The sequence below is a fragment of the Chiloscyllium punctatum genome, chromosome 24 (assembly GCF_047496795.1).
Source record: "Chiloscyllium punctatum isolate Juve2018m chromosome 24, sChiPun1.3, whole genome shotgun sequence".
Classification (NCBI taxonomy): Eukaryota; Metazoa; Chordata; class Chondrichthyes; order Orectolobiformes; family Hemiscylliidae; genus Chiloscyllium; species Chiloscyllium punctatum.
Window position 1 is genome coordinate 13,078,843 of NC_092762.1, and position 25,378 is coordinate 13,104,220.

Here is a 25,378-nt window from a genome sequence, read left to right on the forward strand (position 1 = left end):
GGTTGCGGGGTGGGGGGCGGGGGGTGCAATAAACATTCAAAATACTGTATTATTTACCATAGTTTAAGGCTTCGGGATTATGAGCCTCCCGTGAGTATCAAATACAATCTAGTAGGTTAAATGGAAGATTCTTTTTATCCATTATGGCTTCTCCCCAACTCGTAATATGAAAAGAGGAGAAATAAACCCGATCAAACGCGACCTGCTGGAAAGTCAAATGTTCTATGTCATCAAGGTGCATCTCCTGCAATAGGACAACATCCATCCTCTCTTTTTAAGACGAGAAAGTATATTTTCCTCTTTTCTGGCTAATGGCTTCCCTTAATGCTCCAGGTACACCATTTAAGCAAATCATTACCCAGAATACACTGTAGCAACATTTGAACTCGAGAGACGAAGAACTCGAATTACTGATCATTAATAAACAAAGTCTCATAGAGCTGAAAAACTACACAAACTAAAACTACTACAACTGCCAAATCTCCAATCTTTCCAAAACTAAGCATTTTAAGTAAATGGCTGTGATGGAGTGGGTTAGGGAAGCACTTTGCCCGTGCTGTGATGCAGAGCCCGACAAAGCAGACCTTCCAGATTGCCACCATCTTGGATTTCCCCTTAACATTTTATCAATATTATCATTTCATTTTGCATTATATTCCAGGATGTTCTGGAGCAATGTGATTTTTTACCACTGTCAGCATTTCCCCAACACTGCACATTCCTGCCATTCCTCGATAATCCTTGACTCCGTTATTATTTATAAACCTTCTGTCTGTGCCTCAAACATATTCAATATCTCTGCCTCCAATGCTTTGCAGGGAAGAGATTTCCAAATACTATCACCACTGAGAAAACTAAAATTAACTTCATCTGTGTATGAGATTATTTTTGTCTCCTTACCTGAAAAAGGATATAATTAAATTGGAAGCAGTTCATAGATATTTCACTTCATGTATTCCAGGGATGAGGGTCTTATATTATGAAGGCTTTAACAGGTTACTCTTGAAATGAGAGGTGATCTTATTGAAACATACAAAACCTAGAGGAGAGAGATCAGATAGATAGCCACTGGGTGTTTGTATAGTAAAACATCTTGTTGTTTTTATAGAATCTCTACAGTGTGGAAGCAGGACATTCCGTCCATTAAGACCACATTGACCCTCGTAACAGTATCGCCCCCCGGACCTGCGCCCCTACTCTATCCATGTAACCCTGCATTTCCCATGACTAATCTATCTAACCAGCACATCCCTGGGCACTTGGGCAATTTAGCATGGCCAATCCGCTCTAAGCTGGATACCTTTGGACAGTGGGAGGAAACTGGAACACTGGGAGGAAACCCACACAGACATGGGGAGAATGTCCAAAATCCACATCGAGGGTTGCCCGAGGTTGGAATTGAACGCAGCTACTTGGTGATGGGTGGTAGCAGTGCTAACCACAGATCCACCATGCACATCCGTTAGTTATGTTAGTTACTTGTGGCTGACTAAAGAAATCTTCCTGACTTGTTCCTGTCACTGAACCTGACTCAGTCTGAGAACTTTATCATCAGCCATATCACCAACCTGGTTACATTTCAAATTATGTGTCAGCAGTGGAGGAATGGGATGAGAAAAGGAAACAGTGATACCCTCCAACCTCCATCAGAGCAGGAATTAGGAGAAATACTCAAAGTAGGATTTCAGTCAAGTGGGAATTCTCTTACCCAGAAGGTTGGAATGGCTGGATCTTTAAATTATATCTAAGCTGGCTTTGTCTGATTTTCCATGGACAGGTGAATCAGGGATAATGGTGCATGGAAAGAAAAGTGCAGCTGGGATCACTATGAGATGATCCATGACCTTATTTACTGGTGGAGTAGTGTCAAAGGGCCGAATGGCCCACTTGTGTCCCTCAGCCCTATGTTCTGATGTTCCTTTCAGCCCTTCGGACCTACTAAACAGGGGCCTATCGAAGCTACTCCGATGGTTAGGTGTAGTTTTGGAAATGTACTTGGAAAATCCAGGCTGGGTCAGGAAATGACCACCACCCCCACCCCCAATCCCTGTTTCCAGTCTTCCCATCTCTGTAACTTCTGCTCCAGATGTGGGTCATGTTGCAGACCCAGATACGCTGGGAATACAGCTACATACCCAACCTAGGGTTAAAACAACAAATCCTCTGCTCTCCCTGAATGCAACATTGTACAACACGATTTCCAGCAAAATAACCCGTTACTTTCCAAAAGCATAACATGTGAAATTAATAAATAGGAACAGGAGTAGGTCAATCGGCCCCTCAAGCTAACCCTGTCATTTAATAAGAACATGGCTGATCTCCTCCAGGGATCAACTCCACTCTCTTGCCGACTCCTTGTATCCCTCTACACCTCTCTGAGTTAGGGAGTTCCAGACATTCACTACCTTCGGAGAGAAGAAATTACTCTGCATCTCAGATTGAAATCGATGTTCCATATTCGTCATCTATATCATCGAGTTCAACACTTTGCTCAAGAATGGAAACAACTTCTCAACATCTACCTGCTCCAACCCCTTCTGTGTCTTGTATGTTTCAGCAGTATCACTCCTCATTCATTTAAACCCCAATGAATTATCGCCTCACCATCTTAGAGATTCTCAATAACACAACCCTTCCTTCCCAGGAAACCAGCTAATGTACCAACCGAGTTACTTGCTGCATCATCATGCTGGCTTTATGTTTCATACACAGGAAGACTCCAATGCCTTTCCTGTTCCTTTTCTGGAAGTCCTCCCCATTAAGTAACAGCCTGCCTTTTGATTCTCAGTGTCATCCTCAAACTCGGATGTATATTGCACTCAGCTCCCTCCTTCAGGCTGTCAGTATAGATTGTAAATAACTGATGCCATCAGACTGATATTTGTGGTACTCCAGCAGATAAACCTTTACCATAAAGATCCATTAATCCTGACTCTTCGATTTCTGTGTTAAACAATCATCATCCCACGTTAATACAGTATCCGACATCCTGGAGCTTCTGCTTTGTGTATGAACTTTTGTTTTGTAATACCTTGTGGAAAATCTCTGGAAAGCCTGGTGTCCACCAGATCCCCTTTATCAAGTCCACTTGTTACACTTTCGGGAATCTCCAGAAATACTTTGCATGATTTTACAGGGCAACATATCATTTCCCTTTCACAAACCCACCCTGACTCTACATGAAGCTTTTCTAAATGTCCATGCTGGGCAGATCTTCCTAACGATACTAGTCCCATCTGCTTTCATTAGGTCCATGGGCCTCTAAATGTTTCCCATTCATATGTTTGTCCAAATGAGTTTTAAATGTTGTAGCTGTCCTTGCATCTCCCACTCTACCTCTGGAAGCTCATTCCATACCCACACCGCCCTCTGTGTAAAAAAGCTGCCCTTTAGTCACTTTTAAATCTATCCTCTTTCACCTTAAACCTATTCCCTCTATGTTTGGATTCCCCTATCCTTTGGAAAAGACCTTGGCTATTCACCCTCTCCATACCTCTCATGATTTTATAAGTTTCTATAATGTCATTCCTCAACATCCTACACTCCATCTGATACAATCTTCAAGAACAAGCGTTTAAAGATAAGCACTGCAAAATTAATCAATATTAAAAATGACAGGTAACCAACACTCGGCCCAAAAGTCAAATTGTGATTTGTTTTTCTCCATATTACAATACTAAGGCAGCATGAAACGCTTACTCGTGCCAATAAGAAGTCAAGCACCTGAATTCCTTTATCTAAAGGGGGTAATGATCACGACAGTTAAAACATATCTGTGGCCAGATGTATATACCACATAGTCAACATTCTCCCTCCTGGCCTCCGTATGAGTTTGTGTGGTTGTGTCTTTTTTATCTTGCATTCAATAGAGAGAACCCCTTTCCTCCATTCACACCTTAAAGTCGACCCGTTATTCAGAATCTTTCCTTTCATCACTGCTAAAAGCCCGTTTGTCTTTTGCCACACCCACTTTATCCTGCCACCCATCCTCTACATCTGGCAAGGGACTAAAAGACCATTTTGCAATTGTATTCAGTTTTGAAGAATTGTCATACTGGACTGGAAACGCTAACTCTGTTTCTCTTTCTCTGCAGATGTTGACAGACCTGAGTTTCTCCAGAAATGAATAGGCGCACAACAATTTTTCAATTAAATAAATAATTATAAATACTGGAAATAAAAATAAAAAGCCTTTATAGAAGGTTCACTGGATCTGCAAGTTTAACTCTGCATTCACTCCCGAAAATTCTTCAACATCTTTCGCAATTTCTTCAGCAATTTCTATTTTTGAATAATTTCCAACCACATATTGTCAAAGATGCCCAGACATCCTGTCCAACATGGAGTGCCATACACTGGGAACTGAACAGTAACGCATGGTGACAAGTTCCTTGACTCTGAAACTGCATAAGGCTGGCATCACTGACACTGCAGAGCTCTGATTCATGGTCAGGGAGAAAAACAGAAGGAAACACATTCACTTCAAATACAGAAGATGGCATTACTGAAAGGGAAAGATTCAGATTAGTACCTTAAATGGATATTGTTTATGTAACAAATTGGAGACGTGACACCAAGGAAAGACTTCCAGCAGAATGAGAATATGAAAATGGAAGTATTTCCGCATCAGAAACCAGAGTAGGTCCCTGAATACAGGGCTGATGGGTGAATGGGTCTCGGTGTGAACTGAGGGGCAGTCAGTAGAATTGAACTGTAGATATTGCAGCTAAAACTTGGTTATCATCTGATGCTGTAGATTTCAATGACAATCTGTAACCTTCAGGATAGTCCATCCATCTACCATTACCATCAAGCCAATCCATGGGTCAGTGACGAGTGTGGGTGAACATGGTCAGGTCGGAATCACGTGCACCTAAACCTGATGACAATCCATTAAAGCTACCGCACTTGACTGGTTACAGTATGAACAGCAGGACTAACATCTGATAGAGAGAGAGAGATGATCCCAAGACTAACAAATCAGATATAAGCTCTGTCGTCCTGTCAAATCCATGCATAAAAGTCGATGGACCGTTAAACAACTTACTGGAGGAGAGGACTCCACAAATATCCCCATCCCAAATAATGGAACAGCCCTGTGCATCAGTGTAAAATATGCAGTATCTGCGCCATCCTCAGCCAGAAGTGTTGTGTCGATTACCCACCTCACCGTCAATATGATACCCTCAGAAGCACAGATGCCCATCTTAACCAATTCAATTCACTGCACGTGACATGAAGCAACAGCTGGACACTGTAGATATGACAAAGGCATTTGGCCCTGACAACATTCCTGCAATAGGACTGAGGACTTTTGCTACACCACAAGCCGTGTACCTGAGGAAGCTGTTTCATTCGAGCTCCAACTCTGACAACTCCCTGGCAATGTGGGTAATTACTCAACTATGTCCCATCCCCTAAGAAGGGAATAATTACAATCGGACCAATTACCACGCCCTCAGTCCCATCACGATAGTCAAATTGGTTGGGGTTGTTTTTGGTAGAGCTGTCAAACAGCACAGAAATAATCGGTTCAATGTGGTTTCCGATAGGCCCCCATGTGGAAATGGTGCTGTTGTGGAATTGTCATTGGGTTGCTAATCCAGACCAGGATAATTCTCTGACAACTGGTGCAAGTTAAAAACAATTAATAAAATATCGAGATCTATTATCTGGTGTCAGTAATAGTGATCTTGTGTTCAATGTCGATTGTAGATGTCGATCTCCTTACCCAGTGTACTTTCAGGAAGTGAATCTCCCGTGCTTTCCTGGTCTGGCCTAAAAGTGACTCCAGACACACAGACATGTGATAAACTCTTCAATGGTCTCTGAAACGGCCAAGCAAGGCACTCACTTATATCAAACTGCTCCGAGATCTTAAAGGATAATCCGGAGAGAACAGCCGGCACCAGCCTCGTTATCAGAAAAGGGAATGGGAAACACAATCCTGTCGACCCTGCAGAGACCTCCTTCCTAACAGCTGAGAACTTGTGACAACATTTACAGAGCTTTCCCACACACTGCACAGAAGCATCAGGAAAGGAATACGTCATACAACTCATTGAGCTTTCCCTATTCTAGTTAATGGTCGAACATCTTCTCAACGCAGTTTTCCCCATACAATATACATATTCCTTAATATGTTTAAACATTGTGAAACATAAAATGAGAACTGCTGTCGTCCATTCAGCCCCACAGTTTTGCCCCTCCATTCTATGTACAGGCAGTTCACCAATAACACGTGTTGATGAAATACAATTCGGCTGCAATGCAATTCATGAACCTTTTTCTATAAAGTGAACTGGCGTTCACTGTGACGCGATTCCTTGGCGGGCACCAGCTGAACAGCAAACCCAGCCTCAGAAACCCTCTATCTACAAAAGGTACAATCAATGTGTTCAGCTAAAACAGGAATGCAATTGGCTCTTCAGGCCTTGAAACTGAGCCTGAAACTGGGAATTGCAGTCTATATTTAGAAAGAACTTTATTTCGAACTGTGGGGTGAATCTTGGGGAAAACTGGAATTTGGTATCAGTATCACATGGTCGGTCAGCCCCCGCGCGCTTTCTGGTGAAAATTGTGGTGAAAGGTACAGTGCACCAGTGAGTGACTGTCGTGTGAAAGCGTTACATTTACAGCACTGTTCCATTACAAGAAGTAATTTAAAGATTTATTTAGACTGTCCTCTTGTGTGTTAGACCAAATTTAATTTATAGTTTTTACTGATATTTTTGGGAGTTCGCCACTTACCCTCTTTTTTTCCATAGACCCCATTATTAATATTGCACGATTTTCTACAACACAGTGTTGTACAGGAACACAGTTATTGGGTTATTGGAGAACAACCTGGAATAATAGCTGATTTTCTATCTTCACGCCATATTCCTGCTCTCTCCCTATCCCTTTAGTTTCCAGAAATCCTTATTTATATTCAGCACCTTGATTTCCACAGCCTGATCTGGGAGAGAGTGCCCCTGGTTCGCCAGTCTCAGAGTGCAGGCATTTATTCTCATCTCAATGCAAAGTGGCCTGTCTGTACCTAATATTGTGGCCCCTTGGTTTAGACGTTCCAGCCAAGCGATTTACTGATCTGCTTCTAATCTGTCTCGCCCTGTCAGAGTGTTATATATTTCACTGTGATTTTCACTCATTTTCCTAAAGCCCATGGAATACAGGTCCAGTCGCCCCAAACTCTGCTCCCACAAGAAGTCTGTCATACCAGAGATCAGTCTGGTCATCCTTTGCTACTCTCCCTCAATGTCAGGTTTGCCGTCTGTTAGGAAAAGAGACCAAAACTGCACAATGTTCGAGATGGGGACTTACCAAGGCCCTTTACAGCTGCAGTGAGATACATTTACTCCTGTACTCAAATCCCCTGAAATGAAGGTGAATACAGCATTTATCTTCCTTCCTGCTTTCTACTCCTGCAATATTGCTTTCAGTGACTGGTGTACAGGGAGATCCAGATTCCTTTCAAAGTTACAGTTCCCCACGTGCTGGGCCTATATACAATTGTCAGCGTGCCAATGCCATTCCCAGTATGGACTTCTGGCTTCAGAACTCACTGCCCTACATGGAATCTGAGGGCTACGCAGAAATAAACAATTATGCAGCTTAAGTTAATTTATAGTGCAACATGTTTCAAACACTCATTTTTCAAATGGGAGGCTGCTATTCTATTGTTCCCATCAAAGTACACAACATCTCATCTCCCCATTACTCTCCATCTTCCACGTATTTGCCCAGTCACTCGACTTGTCTCAATCACCTTGGAACTTTTTTACATCCTCCTCATCCACTCACAGGCTGACATCGTTTAGTGCTGTCAGCAGACTTGGGAATATTGCATTTATGCCCCTCACCTAAAGATATTGGGAATAGCTGGAGCCCAAGACACGATCCTTACAATATCCTCCAAGCCTTCCATATAAAAATAAAACATTGTTTTATTCCTACTTACTGTTTCCTGCCAGCTCTCCCATGCTAAATCTATGACCATGTATTAGTCCGAGTCCCATAGGATTCGAATTTGCACAATAGGCTTGGGGCTTTATTAAAAATCTTTCTGATAATCCACTCGCATGGCATTGATACATCCTGCAGAATTTTACTAAAAGCCACTTTCTCAAATATGATTCCCATGTCATAAATCTCTGTTGACTTTGTCTATGCCCATTAATTTCAGTTCAATACTTTCTCTAAACTGTTCAGTTGCTATTTTCATTCTATTCCCTTTTTCTCACAAGACTGAAATTCCCGAGTATTGCTAGGAAGGTTTCTTTTTAGATTTGTTTTGTTCTGTGAAGGCATAACTAAGGTATTTGCTCCATAGTTCTGCTATTTCCCGGTCCTCAATTATCTGGCATCAGACTGTAAGAAATCTGCAACCTGTTTCTCTTAATTTTGCCATTGACATATTTCCAGAAAATATTACAAGTTCTCTATTAACAACTTTGTTAAGATATTCTTCAGAAACCCATCAATTCCTACCTTAAGCTACTCAATCATTGACCTTCCACAGCCATACAACCACGGAAGCACAGACTCTGTACTACCAGAAATACATCGCGGTCCACATTAGGCCCACTTTCCGACACAAGACCGTAGCCGTGAATCTTAAAGCATTTGAAGTGCACAACCATGAGGTTTCTAATGGTTTGAGGTTACCATGACAACTCCACCCTCAAGAAATGCATTCCAGACCCCAACACCCTCTGGTTGTAAAACAATTCTCAAATCTTCACTAAACCGCAAAGCCTTCACTTTGAAAGTGTGGCCCTTTAAGTCAAAGCAACACCTGCTGTCTATCCACCCTGTCCATGTACCGCGTAATCCTATCCCTCTGAATCACAGACCTCTCAGCCTTCTCTCCTCCAAACTAAACAACCTGAGGTTATCCAGCCTCTCTCCATAGCTGATATGCTCCATCCCAGGGAACATCCTGGTGAATCTGCTCTGCACCCCTTCCACTACAATCACATCCTTCCTGTAATTTTGTTCCCAGACCCACACACAATATTCCATCTTGGCTTCACCACAGTTCCGCATAGTTCTTATAATCTATGCCTCGATGAATAAAGGTTATATTTACATTCCCCTAGCCTTTCCCAGATTGTGTATTAACCTGTGCAGTCACATTCAGCGATGTCTGGAGAAGCACCCTCTGAGCTTTCTAGTGTGTTGCCTTCAATGAGTACTCCCCTGTCTGGTTCCTTCTTCCAAAGTTGCATCACCTCATAGTTATCAGGGTTACATTCCATCTGCCATTGATCCACCCATCTGACCATTCCATCAGTATCTACCTGTAACATAAGGCCTTCCTCCTCACTGCCAACCACCCGGCCAATCTTTGTATCAAATCCAAACTTATTTATTACACACCCCACCCCTCGTCCATATTCAAAGCTGCATCATTTATGAATACCACAAATAATAACGTTAAAAATCTCTCAACATCAGTTACATCACGTGGTTGTGCACGTTGATGAAGAAGCAGCGTTTCGAAAGCTCGTGCTGTCGAATAAACCTGTTAGACTATGGTCTGGTGTTATACTATTTTTAGAGTTGTCCACCCCAGCCCAAGACTCGCACCTCCGAATCACAAATAATAAGGGACCCAGCACTGATGCCCGTGGTACACCATTGGACACTAGCCTCAAGTCACACAAACAGCCTTCTACCACTCCCCTCTTTCTCCTACTACTAAAGTTGATTTAGATGCAACTTGGCAAGTCACTAATGAGTCCTACGTGTTCATTGGTTATTCTGCTCCACTTGACACACTTGTGGGTTATCCGGAGATTCTCCGTAATCTCGCCTTGCTTTGCCCCTGTGTGAGTCAGTCCCCTCCATGCGCAGAATTTCCTCCTTTTTGCAGTCTTAAATGGTTTGTTCCTTATCCTGCCATTATTTGCCTTGAATGTGGATTAGACAGCCTGATAAATTTCCTGTTAATTTCCAACTTGTCGTGTGTTTTGATAGCTTTATAAAGTTCACAGTGACCAACTGCTGGTTCTTTGAACCTCAAGAGAACATAGGCCGAGTTTCCTCATCACGCAAGATTGCCACCTGAGGGATTTGTCTGGATAATGTCCATTGCACTTCCTCTGTGGTCAGTATATTCTTTCTCAGATTCGGTCACCAAAACTGTGCACAATACTCCAGGAAGAATCTCACCAACACACTGCTTCAACGTGTCTTTACATCTATATTCTGATTCCCTTAAAGGAAGGCAAACCAAACTTTAAGTATACACAGACATATATTCCTCCAAATACCCTTCACATCATTGCAATTTCAAACACATTGTGTGAGTTCTTATAGAAAGCCTTCTGAGAATCTAAAATATGCTAATTCTACTGGATCCCCATTATCTATGCTGTAAGAATCAACTTCAAACAATTCCAAAGTTTGTAAAGTATGATTTCCCTTTCAGAAATGCATACTGAGTCTCTCCAATGATGCTGTTAATGTCTAAGTATCCAATATCACATCCTATATAATAGATTCCCGACAAATGTCAAGTTAATTGTTCTGCAGTTCTCCACACTATCTCTTCTTCCCTTTGTAGATGCTTGGATCCCGACCATTCATCTATAGTGCTTGGATCACATTTACTCATATACAATTATATATACCAGCTTCCAGACTCTGCAGAATGCACAGTAAAATAGAACGCAGTCATCGACAATGCAATTGATACTTCTATTTGTGATTTATTGCTGAAGATTTTGGTATGAAGTACATCTGGTTTGTCAAGGTTAGCAATGCTCAATCCGGCTGCATGTTCAATATTGCCTTGTTACTGATATGAATTGACTTTATGCCTTTACTTCCACAAGTCCGATACGATCACTTCGTATTTCTGGGTGATTTTCTGGATCTTACTCCATTAAGACAGATGTAAAGTAACTGGTCATTTGCTTTACCATTTCCCTGTTATTCACCATAAACTCGTCTCTCCCGATTGCAAATTTCCACATTTGACAATTTTTTTTTCTTTTGAAATATAGATCATAGATTTTTGCAGTCTTTGTGTTCCTGTTTGTTTGCATGCATGTTCGCTTTTTGATTTCCTGATCAGTTTCATGGCCCTCCTTTTCTGGATTGCAATTTTCTGAGAATTCTTAGGATTCCACAATGTCTGGAATTCTTCTGAAGTCACTTCCTGTGATTAATATATTCTTTAATTTGTTATGTTAGTCATCATTAACTCACTTACTCACTCTTTGGTGTTTTCACCTGAAGTAAGTAGACATATCTTTCAGACTATGCAGTATTTCTATAAATCTCCTGGTCCTGACCAGATATATTCAGGAGCACTGCACGAGGACAGAGAAATAATAGTGGTGGCCCTGGTTGGTACTTTTGTATCATCTGTAGCCAACGGGTGAGGTCCTGGAGGACTGGAGGGTAGCGAATGCTGTGCCTTTATTCTAGAAGAGCTACAAAGAAAAACCTGGGACCTATAGACCAGTAAACCTGACATCTCTCGTAGGTAGGTTTCTTGAGAAGATTCTGAGAGACAGATGATATACATGCATTTGGAAAGGCAGGGTGTGAATATGAGCAGTCAGCACGTCTTTGTGCATGGGGGATCATGGCTTAAAAATTTGTGAGAGTGCTTTGGTGAAATGATCAGTAACTTTGACAAGGGCATGGTGGTATACGTAGTGTATATGGATTTCAGTAAGGCCTTCAGTAAGGTTCCACATGGTAGGTTGCTCTGGAAGTTTAGATCATATGGAATTGAGGGGGAGCTGGCAAATCAGATCCAAAATTTGCTTGATGGTAGGAAATATAGAGTAATAGTGGAAGCATGCTTATCGGACTGAGGCCTGTGACGAGTGGAATGTCTCAGGAGTCAGTTCTGGGACTATTACTGTTTGTTTCATGCATGTGTATTGTCTATATATTTACAGATAAGTGTCAATTCTTGCATTTTAGAAAGTCAAATCAAGGTAGGAGTTTCATGGTGAATGGCAGGGTCTTAAGGAGTGTATTGAGACAAAGGGACCTTTGGATTCAGGTTCAAGGTTCTCTGAACGTGGAGGCACAGGGAGATCGGGCAGTGAAAAAAGCATTTGGCACACTGGCCTTCATCAGTCAGAGTAATGAGTATCGAAATTAGGGAGTTGTGTTGCAGTTATACAGGATGCTGGTGAGGCAATACTGGTAGCGTTATGTTCAGTGTTGCTCACTTTGCTATAGGAAGAATGTTATTAAACTGGAAATAGTGCAGAAGAAATTTACAAGGATGTTGCCCGGACTCAATGGTCTGAGATATAGTGAGAGGTTCGGCAAGCTAGGAGATTTTACTTTCGAGTGTATGAGACTGAGGGGTATCTGATAGAAGTGTATAGGATCATGGGAAGTATAGATAGAGTGAATGCACTCAGTCTTTTTTTCCACAGGATTAAGCAACCTACGGACTAGTGGGCGAAACTTAAGATCTGAGGGGAAAGAGTCAAAGGGAAGCTGAGGGGCAATTTCTTTTACACACAGGATGGTTATACATATGGAATGAGCTGCCAGCAGAAGTGTTTGAGGGAGGTACATTCACAAAATTTAAAATGCATTTGGACAAATACACGGATAGGAAAGAATAAGATAGATATGGGCCAAGGGCAGGGAAATGGGGTTAATGTGAAGGAACATTTTGTTCGAAATGGACCAGTTTGGGCTGAAAGGCCTTTCTCTGAGCTGTCGGACTCTATGACTCTCACAATCATTGCTTCTCCCATTGAATGTTATATCATACTTCCCCAATTCATTGGAGCGTACTTGACCCTCTAGCCTCCGGGCTTCCAAGATGTTTGACCAGAATGTTTAAACATTCGATATTGTATTCAGACGCTGTGTAAAAGTGCAACATATTGATGTCACTACTCCTCCAAAGCTGCTTCAGAGCAAGGTTATTAATTAGACCTCCTAACAACACAACACTAAATCTGAACTAATGTGCTCTCTAGTTTCGTTCACAACATACTGTTCAACCTACCTGATACACACTTACGGAAGTTATTCTTCACAGTTTCAGTGCAATTTGAGACCATCTATTATTACTGCAGCACACACGATTATTTGTTACTCATTCGCAGGATGAAGGGGTGGGCGTCCCTGGATAACCAGCATTTCTTGGCCATGCTAGAGGGCAGTTAAGAGTCAGCAGCGTTGTCTTGAGTCTGGAGTCACTTGCAGGCCACACCAGGTAAGGACATCAGTATCCTTCCCTCAAGGATATCAGTGAACCAGATGAGTTTTTCCAACAATCGACAATGGATTCCTGGTCATCATAAACCCTTGATTCCAGATACATATTGAATTCAAATTCCACCATGGCAGGATTTGAATTCATGTCCCCAGAATATTACCTGGGTCTTTCGGTTAAGACCCCAGCGATAATATCACTGTGTCATTGCTCCCCCTTGCATATACTTGCATACCTAATTTCCAGAGCATATGTTGTAAAGTATTTACGTGACAGATTTGGTTTTGATATCTTACACAATAATGTTTGCTTCACCTTGCTATTTGTAAGATCCACCCAAACTGATTCTGTGGGAAGTGATGGAAGGGTCAGTGGCGTTATTATCGATAGACTTGGACAAGACGTTCAGGGAGACTCATCTCAACGCTGAGATGATCTGAAGAATTGGTGAGCAATACAGGACAAGCATCAATATTCTTTCCCCCCACTTTGCCAGGATAAGTGTCACCATATTCTTCTGCTCCCTCGCACTCACTGTATATCTGTTATAACACCTACCCCCGAACAAGGCTCACATTCTATCTCCAAATAAGGCTCAAGCACGACCACACTCACTGTTGAATTCAGCACCTTCCTTCCCCCACTTTTTTCTGTCACTGACGCAATAGCCCCACACACTAATACCACTGCATGGATACAACACTGTGGTCAGACTCCATCCGGACATCTCACCCTTCACCCTTCCCCTATACCAGCATTAACAGCAGGGACACCCACTCCCACCATCACTCCGTCCCTCCTCTTCTCCCATTCCAGGAGAAACATCCTGGAATAGGACATAAAGGGCCACGCAGGGTGTTAGAGTGCCCGATATCCGTTCCCTCACCCTCTACCTCGACATGTGGGGAGGATCCTGGAAAGAGCCAGAGAGGACCAGGACACCTTGTGTGGAGATTCTGAAACATCGACGTCCCACCAACCAAGTAAGCAGCAATGTTCAGTGAAGAGCAATTCTCAATTTAAACTCGCTGGCTGTTCCAATCTCATCTCTCTCACTTTTCAGGCTTAGTTAAAAGCATGAATGAAAGACTAAAAGTAAAAATAATGTTTATTCTCTTCAGTAAAAATGTTAAAAAGAAAAAAAAAAATGATATAAGTTCATTACAAAAAATCTAAAACATGACATTCATTCAAAATTATGGAAAATCCTCGTAAATACTCGACATCATTTCTCTCACTAAATCTTCTTACCAGTGTTTGTATTCTAGCATCTGCTTCTTTAATTTCAAAGGAATATCGTGCCCTGCTATCAGATGCTCATCGTAAAGGTCCCTTCCTCGCTGAACTTTTCGTAAACTCTCAATATATTTCCAAATAACTAGCTGTTCCACATCAAGTTCGCATTGTCATCTCCTGTGGGCAGCTTTTGTATTATTATCTGTTTTGTCCTCATTGTTTAAAGTTCTTTCATATAAATTCCACATTCCAACTGGAAAAAGCGTAATCATTTCCTTTGCGTAATCTTCTACCTCCATAGTTATCCTCGAACCAGTCCAGCAGCGATTGCAATTCATCTGGAAGCGCATCAGTCAAATGTTCAATAGCTTCATGAACGTTTTAAATGTGAATAAATGCAAGACCAATGATCATTTTAGGGCTGAAAGAAAACTCTGAGTCAGTGTTATACTTACTCAAAGTGTCTTTTTAACATTTTTACTGAAGGGAATAAACATTATTTTTAGTTTTATTGCTTTGATTAATGCTTTTATCGAAGCCTGAAAAGGAATAAATATGAGCTGCGCTGAAATAGTTCTGCGCCTAAATGGGTCTGCGGCAAAATGGGCTGCACCAAATAGACCCCACCAAACAGAATGAAGTACTCAGTAAATTACACAGCACAGGGGGACGTCATATAACCATCCCAGGCTTTTATGCAGCAGCAGGGATACCCTGGGTAGCTGTCAGGAAATGCAGAGTAGAGATCATTACTCATTTTGTGTTTGGAAAGCTGTAACGAGTGGCATTCTTCAGGGATCTGTGTGAGGTCATCAACAAATTACAATCTATTATAATGAACTGGATGAAGGAGATGGAGCTCAGTTTGCTCATGCACCAGGATAGTCATTCAATAAGATGTCAAATGGAGACAGAGCGTCTGCAATGGGATACAGACAGGGGACGGCAGGGCGTCTGCAATGGGATACAGACAATGGCAGGCAGGGCGTCTGCAATGGGATGCAGACAGGGGAAGGCAGGGCGTCTGCAATGGGATACAGACAGTGGATGGAAGACTGTCTGCAATGAGATACAGATGGAGGATGGCAGAGCGTCTGCAATGGGATACAGACGGGGGGAAGGCAGAGCGTATGCAATGGGATACAGACAGGGGAGGGCTGCGCGTCTGCAATGGGACACAGACGAGGAAGGGCAGAGCGTCTGCAGAGGGATGCAGACAGGGGGAGGGCAGAGAGTCTGCAATGGGATACGGACAGGGGAAGGGCAGAGCGTCTGCAATGGGATACAGACGGAGGATGGCAGACCGAGGGCAGTACATCTATAATGGGACACAGACAGGGAAGGGCAGAGCCTCTGCAATGCGATACGGACGGCTGAAGGCAGTTCGTCTGTAGTGGGATACAGACAGGTAAGGGCAGATCGTCTGTTATGGGACACAGACTGGGGAGGGCACAGCAACAAGCAATGGCATACAGACAGAGGATGGCTGTGAGCAAAGGTTCAGCAGAAAAAAAACTGTGCAATATATATGTGATGAAAATGTTCTGTTTTGGGTAAGAAGAAACAACAGAAATTTATTTAAATGCAAGGAGAATGCAGAACTCAGTGTTACAGAGGGATTTGTGTGTCTTAGTACATGAATCACATCAAATTAACCTGAAGATGTAGCAAGTGATTTGGAAGGTAAATGTCATGATCCTGTTTCGTGCAAGGGGTGTTGGGTATGATCTTAGCGATGTTTTCTGCATCAGTACAGGGCATTGCTGAGATTGCATCTGTTGTATTATGTGTAGTTATAACTGTCTAAACTGGAAACAAAAAACAAAATTGCTCTCGAAAGATGTTTCTCTTTATGCATTCTTGGACTGAAGGCATTACGTTATGAAGAATTAAAGTTCGGCCTGAGAATGAGAGATGTTTTATTGACCGTATAAGATCTTGAGAAGAATGTTGTTGGTGAATACCAGATGAATATTTCTTCTTGTGTGGAAGAATAAAACTGGGGAAATACTTTAAGAATAAGTCAGTTCCAAAGGAAAAGTCATTGGACAGAAAAATTTAATTCTGAATTCTGTTCCTACATGCTGACAGACAGGCTGAACTTTTCCAGCAATTACTGTATATGTTTTAGAATATTCATTTTAACACAGATATTGTGAAGACATGAAACGCTTATTTTTACATTATGCAAGCACATATTAATACATCTTCAAAACAAGTATGACCATTTATTGTGAATGAATTGATTCTGCAATAATGCACCGACCTGGAGTCGAGAATGTAATGGAGTCATATCGTTTGGACAATGTTCAAGAAGAGCTCACGGAGTTCAGTGTGGGACTGATAACGTTATTGATTTAACTTACAGATGGAAAATGTAGCCTATCTGTGGAGAAACATTCTATTGCTCCCTTTCTGTTTCTCTATCGCTCATCACAGCAATGTTTGGGAGTGAAAAAAAGCCCAGTCGTCTTTCCCACTTATGGAGGATTCCTGATGAGGATTCATTGGAATCTCCCCATTGCCTGAAGCAAAACAATTCAGCCAAATTCAACTGTTTCATGAAGATTTCCCATTGTCAGAAGGCTGTGCAAGTAGAATAACTACAGAAGTAATTATCCGACTCGATAGTGAGGGGAACAGACAGGAGATTCTGTGGCAGCAAATGGGAATCCGGAATGGTGTGTAGCGTCCCACATGCCAGGGTCCAGGATGTCTCAGAGCTGCTGCAGAACGTTCTCACTGGGGGTGGGGGTGGGGGGAAGCAGCCAGAAGTCATTGTGCACATTGGTACAAAGGAAAGAGTGACACAGGTAGAAATCGTGATGACATCCTGCAGAGTGATTATAGAGAGCTAGGGAAAGGAGAAAAGACAGTGGTAATATCCACTTTACTTCCAGTTCTCCATGCTAGTGAGGGTAAGAATAGGAGGATATGGCAGATAAAGGGGTGGCTAAAGAATTGGTGCAGGGGGCAGAGATTTTTGGATTACTGGGATCTTTTGTGGGGCAAGGTGACGTGTCCAGGAAGGACGGGTTGTACCTGAACTGGAAGTGGACCAATATCCTGGCAGGCAGGTTTGCAGCTGCTGCAAGGGATGGTTTCAACTAGATTGGCTGGGGTTGGGGAGTGGTGGGATCCTCAACAGCAGGGAGGGAAGTGCGAGGCTGGAAGGAGATACAGTAATCAGAAACAGTAAAATAAAGAGACAGGTCAGGCTAGACAATGACGGGGAGCAAGGAATGCCTGTTGGATTAAATTGCAACTGTTTCAATGCAAGATGGCTGACAGGTAAGGCCGATGAACTCAGGGCATGGGACTGGGACATTATAGCCATTACTGAAACATGGCTAAGGGAGGGACAGCACTGACAGCTTAATGTACCAGGGTACAGGTGTTTTATGCGGGACAGAGATGGTGGAAAGAGGGGAGGGGAGCTCATTTTTGATTAAGGCAAGTAACACAGCAGTAAACAGAGATAAAATAACTGATGTATCATCCTGTGAGGATTTGTCTGGGGAGCTAATAAATAAGAAGGAAATGGTGATAGGGTTTGGATTGTACTATAGGCCCCCAAATAGTAAACGAGGAATTAGGGGAACAAAAATATGTAGAGAGACTGGGGAGACTTGCAGGGCCAATAGGATTGCATTAGTAGGAGATTTTAATTTTCCTAACATAGACTGGGAATGACAGAGAATTAAGGACTGAGATGGGGTGAATTTATTAAGTGTGTTCATAATAGTTTCCTCAAGCAGTAAGTAGAGGGCGCAACTCGGGAAGGGACGAAACTTGACCTACTAGGGCAGGACAGGTGACTGAGGTGACAGTGGGGGAGCACTCTGGGACCCGTGACCACAGATGCATTAATTTTTAAATAGTTATGGAGAAGGACAAAACTGCTCCACATGTACAAGTTCAAACTTGGGGCAAGGCGAGTTTTGATGGAATTAGACAGGAGCTTGTAGGGGTTGGTTGGAAGAGTTTGTTTGCAGGCGAAGGGACCTCCTGCAAGTGGGAGGACTTTCAAAGTAAAATGTCTACAGTTCAAGGTCTATATGTTGCTGTGAGGGTAACAGGCAAGGTTGGTAGGAAGAGGGAACCTCGGATGTCAGGAGATAATGAGGCTTTGGCGAGCAAAAAAGAGGCGTGGGTCAGGTCCAAGCAGCTGGGATCGAGGGAATACCTGGAGGTGTACACGGGATACAGTAGTTTACTGAAGAAGGAAATCAGGAGGGTGAAAAGTGGGCACAAAATAGCTTTGGCTGAGAAGTTTAGGGTGAATGCAAAGAGGTTCATTAAGTATATTAAAGTAAAAAGAATAACTAAATGAGAATATGACCCCTAAAGATCCATAGTGGACATGCATGTCTAGAACCGTAGGAGATTTGCGAGATTCTCAATGGATATTTCTCCTCTGCCTTTACCGTGGAGAAATATATGAAGACTTGGGAGGTTAACAAATGTCGTAAGGTTATCTTGGGGTGAGTCAATATCACAGGAGAAGACGTGTTGGATACATTAGAATGTATGAAGGTGGATCAATCTCCTAGTCCTAAACAGATGCATCAAGAACACTGCAAGAGGCTACAGAGGAAACTACGGGGACCCTGGTTGATATTTTTGCATCAGAGTTAGCTACAGTTTAGGTTCGAGAATATTGGAGAGTAGCAAATGTGGTGCCATTATTCAAGAAGGGAAGCAAAGAAAAATCTGGGATCAATAGACCAGGAAGTCTAAATCTGTGGTACGTAGGTTACTTGAGAAGACTCTGAGGGATGAGATATACATGCATTTGGAAAAATAAGGGTTGATTAGAAATAGTCTTTTTGACAGATTCCCGACAGTTTGGAAACAGGCCATTTGGCCCAACAAGACCACACCGATCCTCCAAACTAACACACCCAGTCCCATTCTCCTACTCTATATTTACCCCTGACGAATGCACATAACACTATGGGTAACATAGCATGGTCAATTCACCCGACCTATATATCTTCGGATTGTAGAAGGAAAGTGGAGCACGTAGAGGAAACCGGCACAAACACAGTGAGAATGTGCAAACTCCACACAGATCGTCACCCCGAAGCTGGAACCAAACCCGGATCCATGGCACTATGAGGCAGCAGTACTAGCCACTGAACCACCATGCCACCCTTGCTTTTTTCAACACAGTTCAATGATACAGGGACAAAATTTATTCTGCCCTACACCAATGATGCACGTTCCAGTATCACATACCATGGATAATTTATTTTCCACTGAAAATGTCATCTTATTATTATTTATTATTTAGTTTGTTATTATTAATAATTATTATTAATAGAGGTTTTTAGGCTGGAAATATTGCATGGTTTTGTGAATGGGAGATCATGACGCTCAAATTTGTTTGAGTTCATTGATGAAGTGACCAGGAATGTTGATGAGGGCAGGGCAGTCGACATACTCTGTATGGTTTTCACGGAGGCCTTTGACCAGGTTACCATTGATAGGATGGTCTGGAAGGTTAGAATCGCATGGAATCCAGAGGGAGCTGGCGAATTGGTCACACAATTGGCTTCATGGTAGTAAGCAGGGGGTAATAGTGGAAGGATGCTCTCGGACTGGAGGCCTGTGACACATGAAGTGCCTCAGGGGTCGCTGCTGGGCCCATTGCTGTTTGTTATCTGTATCAATGATATTCTTGCGAATGTACAAGGCATGGTTAGGAAACTTGAAGATGACACTAAAATAGGTGGTATCGTGGACAGTGAGGACGTATATCAGAAATTGCACCAGGACCTTGTTCAAACTGGAGAAGTGGGCCGAGGAATATTTTGGCAACGCTAGATCAAGGTAGGAGTTTCATGGTGATTGGTAGGACCTTAAGGAGTGTAGTTGAGCAGAGAGACCATGGAGTTTAGGTCCACCGTTCTCTGAAAGTGGGGTCATAGTTAGACATGGCAATGAAGAAGGCTTTTGCCACACAAGCAACCATCGGTCAGGACATGGAGGTGAGCAGTTTGGAAGTTATGTTGCAGTTATACAGGATGTTGGTGAGGCTGCACTTGTAGTGTTGTGTTCAGTTTTAGTCACATTGTGATTGGAAGGATGTTTTTAATTTGGAATGTATGCAGACGGAATTTATAAAAATGTTCCAAGGACTCAACAGTATGAATCATAGGGAGAGGTTGGACAAGCGAGGACTTTTTTCTTTCGAGAATAGGAGACTGAGAGGGACCTTATAGAAGTTTACACAGTTAGGGTGAATGGATCCAGCCTTTTTTGCCTAGAGTTGGGGAATTGAGGAGGAGAGGGCATCAGTTTAAAGGTGAGAGGGAAATGAATATAAGGGAAACTGATGGAAACTGATTTACACAGAGAGTGGTACACAAAGGGAATGAGCTGCCAACGGAAGTGGTTGAAGCATTTATATTAACGATATTTAAACGGCATTTGGGCCAGGACATGGACAGGATAGGACGAGAATGCTATGGGCCAAGTGCTGTGAAATGAGGTAATGTGGTTGGATATTTGGGTCAGCATGGACGAGTTTGGACCAAAGGGCCTCTCTGCCTCTCTCCATGCTGTAGGACTTGATGACTCTGCAAATAGAACAGCATTCGAGTTAAACTGTCATTTTTCTTTTGGTCATGAGTTTGAATCATATTTGGACAATGTTCTTTCAAGTTAACTTTGCAGATATTTTGCTTTTCAGTTTGTTATCAACAATGTGTGTGTGTGTGTGTGTGTGTGTGTGTGTGTGTGTGCGTGTGTGTGTGTGTGTGTGTGTGTGTGTGTGTGTGTGTGCGTGCGTGTGCGTGCGTGTGTGTGTGTGTGTGTGTGTGTGTGTGTGTGTGTCTCGGTATTTTTCAAAAAGAATATCAATGTACATATTTGCAATATCCTCTCGTCATTCCTCTTTCCATCATAGTTTGAGCAACTTTGTTTTGGTCATAAACGTGTTGTTTTAGCAGATTAAAGAAATCTGCCTGATTTGTTCCTAGCACTGACTCTGAAACACTCTGAGAACTACATCATTGGCCATATCACCAACATAGTAATATTTATTTTTTATATCAGTATCAACCAACGTTAGTGTCGAGGAATTCGTTGGAGGAGAGTCTGAGGGATAGGATTTACATCTATTTAGAAAGACAAGGACTGATTAGGGATAGTCAATATGGATTTGTGTGATGGAAATCATGTCTAATTAATGTGATTCAGTATTATGAAGAGGTGGCAAAGAAGATTGAAGAAGACACTGTGGTATAAATTGTTTACACAGACTTCAGGAAGGCATTAAATAAGGTTCCCCATCGTAGACAGATTACTAAAATTAGGTTATATGTAATCTAGGAAAAACTAATCAATTGGATACAAAATTGGATTGAAGGTAATGGATTGTTTTCCAGACTGAAGACCTGTGGCCAGCGGCGTGCTGAAAGAATCAGTGCTGAGCTCACTGCTTTTCATCATGGATATAAACAACTTTGATGTGATTATCGGAGGCATGGTCAGTAAGTTTACAGATAACATCACCAAAGTGGTGCAGTGGACAGTGAAGAAGATGATCTCAGAATATAACGGGATCCTTGACCATCAATGAGCCATGAACTGGCAGATGGAGTTTAATTTAGATATTTGTGTGGTTTTGCATTTTGGTAAGTTAAAGCAGGGTAGTGCCCTGGGGAATGTTGCTGAACAAATAGAACTACGGGTGAAGATTCATAGTTCCTTGTAAGTAGAGTTTAGGTCGGTAGAGTGGTGAAGAACGTAGTTGGCATGCTTGCCTTAATCGGTCAGAGCATTGAGTATAGGAGTAGGGGTAGGGTGTTGCGCTTGTACAGGACGTAGGTGAGGCCACTTTAAGAATACTGCGTACATGTCAGTTGAGTCTGCTAAAGGATGGATGTTGTTAAGCTTTAAATGGTGCAGAAAAGATTTACAAGGATTTTCTGGAACCTGAGAGTTTGAGCTACAAGGAGATGATGAACAGGTTGAGGCTTTTTCCCCTGGCCTATCAGAGACTGAATGGTGACATGACAGAGGTTTAACAAGTCCTGAGGGGTATGGATGGTCTGAATGGGCAAGATCTTTTTCCCAGCGTAGGTGTATCCAGAACTAGACGGCATAGTGTGAAGGTGACAGGGCAAAGACTTAGAAGGGACCTGCGGGGAAACATTTTCATACAGAGGCTGGTGGGTGTACTGTCAGAGGAGGTGGTGAAAGTTGGTACAATTACACGTTTAAAATGTATCTGGATAGGTACATAAATAGAAATGGTTAAGAGGGATGTGGGTCAAATGCTGACAAGTTGTACGAGATCTGATTAAGGTGCCTGATTGGCCTGGACAATTTGGACAAAGGGATCGGTTTCCACGCAGTATGACTCTCTTATTCTCACAACAGGATGAGGGAAAATTCATAAAGGGCCATTCGAATGGGAATTCTCTTCCCCAAAAGTTTGTGGTACCTTTCTGATTACAAGTATTCACAGCTGAGTTAGCTAAAGTTTTGACAGAGAACTGTTTCATGGATAATGGGACACAGGCAGGAATATGAGGCTAAGACCACAATCTGATCAGCCACAATCTTAATGCCTGGTGGAGAAGGCTCAAATTCTCTAATGACCCACTTCTGCTCCACAATCCCATGTTTCTGCATTCCATTCAACCCCTCAAACCTGCTAGCAGGTAACTTGTGCTTCATTTGTTGATCATGTTGTAGACCCAGATTCACTGTGAATACAGCCCCCAAATCTCACCCAGCGATGACTCACAAAATCCGCTGGTCTCGCTGATTGCAATATTCCATAAAAGACCTTCCAGGAAAATAACACCAACTAACTTTCCAATAACAGAATGGGAGAACATCAGAAACAGAGGCAGGTCATTCACATCCTAAGCCTGTCTTGCCCTTCACTAAGATCAATCTGACCTGCTCCGACTCTCAAATCTTCCTCAATGTCCAAGTCTTCTTGAGCACTTCCATAGAACACAGAACAAAGCACAGTACTGATGTGAAGATGCCGGTGTTGGAATGGAGTGTACACAGTTAAAAATCACAACACCAGGTAATAGTCCAACAGGTTTCTTTGGAAGCACACTAACTTCCTCAGCATCGCCCCTTCATCAGGTGATAATGGTGGGCTCAATCCTAACACAGAATTTAAAGCACAAATTTGCAGTGTGATGGAACTGAAATTATACATTGAAAATTTGATTGTTAAGCCTTTCATCTGTTAGAATACCATGATAGGGTCTCTTCTTTCATATGTAAATCACAAAACTTTTTTTTAAATTTGCATTCTCAGGTTAACTGTTAACAATGGTGATGCCTAGACAATATGGTGAAAGTGTTGCCTCCCTGTGTTCTCTCTCTATGCCATGATGTTTACATTGATTCTAATCTAAAAAGTGAGATAACGGTGTTTTACATGAATTCATGCAGTTTTTGAGCTCAGAGTTCTACATGTACGCATACAGTTTGGACCTTCATCACTCGACGTTGTGCCATTTATCCTACTCTAAGATCAGACTAATCTACATGCTTCCGTTCACTTTGTTCCATGTGCCTATCCAAGAGTTTCTTAAGTTTCTCTCACGTATTTGACTCTACACAGAGAGTGGTGGGTGAGTCGAATGCACTGCCAGCAGTGATAGTAAAGAATCTACCGCTGATATCTCCCCTAAACCTTCCTCCAATTGTCTTAAAATTATGTCACCTAGTATAGATATTTCTGCCCTGGGAAAGTGCTTCTGTCTATTCACTCTCTCTATGACTCTCATCATCTTGTACACCTCCAGTGAGAAAAGCCCTCGCTCCTCATGGTTTCTTCATAAGACCTGCCCTCCAGTTCAGGCAACATCCTGGTAAATCTCCTCCTGGTAAGTCGCACTTAATTAGAATTAATTATGACCTCTCCACTTTTTAGAGTCATTCATTGCACAAGGGAAGATGATTATCATTGGTGGGCATCAATCATCTCAGCCGTGGGACACACCTGCAGGAGATCCTCAGCGTAGCTTTCTCAGCCCAGGCATCTCCAGTTTGACATCACATAATCCCTACAGTGTGGAAGAAGTCTATTCAGCCCACTGAGTCCAAACTGAGCAGATTAGATTCCCTACAGTGTGGATACAGGCACTGCGGCCCAACCAGTCCACACCGACCCTCCGAAGAGTAACCCACCCGGACACATTTCCGTCTGACTAATGCACCTAACAATGGACAATTGAGCATGGCCAATTCACCTGGCCTGAACATCTTCGGACTATGGGAGGAAACCGGAGCACCCGGAGGAGACTTATGCAGAGAAGTGGGGAATGCGGAAACTCCACACAGACTGTTGCCCACGACCGGAATCGAACCTGGGACACTGGTGCTGTGAGGCAGCAGTGTAAACTACTGAGCCACCGTGCCAGCAGAAAAGGGGGCAGTCACTGAAATTTACAAAATTTCCAGGACAAGTTGTCCCTCTTCAACTCTTGAAACAGTCTGTGACCATGTAAAGCAAGACGTGGACAACATTCAAGATCGTACTGTTAAAGTCTGGGTAACATTTATGTAACAGCACAGTACATTTCCACAGTAAAACGAGGAGTTTATTCAGCACCTCAATCTGGTTTCACAAGAATATGGGGAAGCCATTCATCCCATCAAAACTACTGCGCAAGAAGAAGGATGGACCATTCAGTCCCTCCTGCCTGTTGCACAGGAAGACAGGGAGTCTGTTCTCTCCCACATGTGACGTACATGGGATCAGAAAGAGCCATTTTATACCCGGAGTCACTTACAAAGGAACAGGAAGAGGTTATTCAGCTTGTCAAACCACGAACGCAGGAACAGGAAAGTGTCAGAGATGCTCCATCATCACAAACAAATGGAGCAGGGGCTACACAGACAGACTGCTCCAAATTGATCCACATGGCTTAATTACTCATGGTACAT